We start from the raw sequence: 3101 nt of genomic DNA on the forward strand, positions 1-3101 counted from the left end.
TGTTCACAGTCAAGACACAGACACTGGTTGAAAATCTGTTTGTGTGTGGTGTGCGGTCTTTGTCACATTTTGGCACACCACACACTATGAGAGCAAAATGGTCAAATCTAGGATTTTTGTATCCTCATGTTTGTGGTCTATCACATTTGAAAATCTTATAAGATGTAAGATGTGCTTTGGAAAAAAGAAAAAAAAAGGCGAGTGTTTTCCACATTTTCAGGTGCAACATGCAATTGTGGTTTTGCTTTGAAGGAGAAAAAAGCATATTGCTGCAGTTGGTCGAGACTAACGAAAACATTTAGCAAGTCCGAGACAAGTCAGAGTGCAAACGCCAACGAGACGATAGAAAAATGTCTCGAGTCCAGACTCGAGTACTACAGCCCTGATGCCGACTAGTTACTGACCTGTTGCAGACATAGCTATAGCGGATTGAAATCGTCTCGGTGAAGGAGCAATGTTCATATAAGGCAACGTGAAAATAAGCAGAGCAGTCTTAAAACTGTGCCAATGCCTCTCAATTAGAGCGCGATGAAGTTCCTCTTTTCACCACACAATAACGTGACTTTGCGACTTAAAAAAGTTTAGGAAATCCAATCCATTGTGGATTAATATTTTGGTGGCGTTCTGCCCCACCTGACCATTCAGACAAGCAATGCCTGCTAACCACACAAGCAAAAAAGAAATACTAGAAATATCAGATCAAAAAAAGTTGGGCCCATAAAGATTAGATAGAATACAACAGTGTGACTACTTTTGCTAGTCTGATATGTTTCTTGTTTTATTTAGTTTTGTTAATTAAGATTTTATTAAATAAGTCTTATATATATATATATATATATACACACAGCATTCTGAATTTAAAGTTACAACCTGTTGTTACTAATTTGGATTTAAAATTGAAGTGATCATGGTAGATGGCATAAGTGTTTGTTTTAGCGTGTGAATTTGATTATCCCCAGTTATTTGAATAACACAAATGTATTTGTTCACTCTGTTACGAAGCCAACAGAACAGACAGGAAACATGCGGATCCAAATGCAAACCTTTATTAGACCAAAAGGTAGGACAGGCTAAGATCAGACAAGGAGTGATGCATAGGCTGGCATGGATCTGCAATCTGCGAACAACATCCATTAGGATAGTCCAATGGGGTCATCCGTATCCAGGCGATGATCAGGCAAGGGGCAGACAATCTTCAACAAGGGCAAGACTAGAGAAGTAAAACTAAGGCAGGCAGAATATCAATGTTTTTATACTAATGCAAAGGATGAAACTAGAATGATTAAACTAAAGATAAGATAAGAAATAACTAGAATAGTAGAACTAAGAATAGGAACGAAAGCTAAGACAGTCTTATAGATGGAATTAAACTCAGGCAGGGAAAAGTCTCTGCAAAGTAGCTAACACGCTCGAGTGCCAAACACTAACAACACTCAGCCAAGATGAGCAAGAGAGCGAGCCTTTTGTAGAGCGTGTGAATTTACCTCAGATGTGCATGTAATCAGTGAGATGCATTGTGGGAACTGTAGTCCAGGGTGATCTGTTACAGTCTGTGTGGTGCAAGAGTCAATGTAAAGCACAGGCATATTCACCTTTAAAATGGGATACATACAAATTCTAATGATTTAAAAATTGAGATTTTGAGTTATTTTATGTAAACTGGTAAACGTTTTAGGCATTTGCTTTTAGGTAATATATTGAGTTTTGGTGCAGAGTAAACCTCCTCATGTCATTCTGATGCTTATTATCAAGTTTAAAGGTTAAAAACAGTACATTTGTGTTCCTGTAGTAAAAACAGCATGTCACTAAAACACCATGTGTTTGATTGATTTAAGGGAATGCATGAAAAGTAAATGTATTCTATATGTATAAGCATGTATAATTAAATGTATACTGTAGGCTATTTTAAATACAATGTACAGTAAGGTACTTCGGATACAAGTATCTGGGAAATTAAGAAATATAATGTAAATGAAAAATACAGAAAATAGATATTCCCACCTTAACCTGAACATTCTGACATAACTATGTTCCAGAAGAATGAATCTTAATGGACCAAGAAAGTGCCAATTTTGTTTGCAATATGACAGTGAGTGTGTTCTGCTTTTTGAGACTATGAGAGTTTGTACTATTCTGTATAGAAAGCTTGTTTATTTATATAACATACAAAATAGGTGAAGAAGTATGTATAATTATGTGGTAGTTCATATTTAAACAGCTCTTTACTGATTTTTCTTAGTGTAAAATCATTTGCCATATACATAAACGCTTCTGCTTTACTTGTTAGCTCTGTCATCTGTGGGTGTGGTGATGAACTCTGTCTCGAGTTCTGTTTTCTGACTTCCTGTTTGTGGTTTTGTTTCTCTTCTCTAGTCCTTTTTTTGCTTTTAAACTACTATACTGAGTAGCATCAAACAGTCAGTCATTTCAACATTCAGAATTTCTAAATTAAAATCAATGTGATGTTATGTTACTCTGTAAAACTGACTAAAATCTTTTATTATTATTATTTTTTTTATCAAAAGAACATTTAGACTATAAAGGACCTGCAAAGGTTCCATGAATGTTAAAAGTTCATTGGAACCAAATTTTATATTGATCTGTGTAATGGTTAGAAATGACTATTGCAGTTATAACCTGTGCAAAATGTTTCCTGGCTTGAGTAACAGAGGTGATGTCCCCACCTACTGTTCTCACAAAGCTATTCAGCCATTTCAGAGGAACATTCACTTTCTCAGAATATGTCACTTAATGAATTTTCACATCTTTGTAGCCATTCCACACTATAAGAAACTTAAAATGCCCCAAAACCCACTAATAGAAAACTTTGCTCTGACTACTCTCATTTTTTTATGTATCCCCTCAAAACTGGAATACTTTCTAAATGTTTATATAGGCTAAGACTTGAAAGTGACATGACATGCAGCCAAGTATGGTGACCCATACTCAGAATTTGTGCTCTGCTTTTAACCCATCCACAGTGAACACACACCCGGAGCAGTGGGCAGCCATTTTTATGTTGCGGCACCCGGGGAGCAGTTGGGGGTTCGGTGCATTGCTCAAGTGCACCTAAGTCGTTGCCGGCCCAAGACTCAAACCCA

The sequence above is a fragment of the Carassius auratus genome, chromosome 27 (assembly GCF_003368295.1).
Source record: "Carassius auratus strain Wakin chromosome 27, ASM336829v1, whole genome shotgun sequence".
NCBI classification, from domain to species: Eukaryota; Metazoa; Chordata; class Actinopteri; order Cypriniformes; family Cyprinidae; genus Carassius; species Carassius auratus.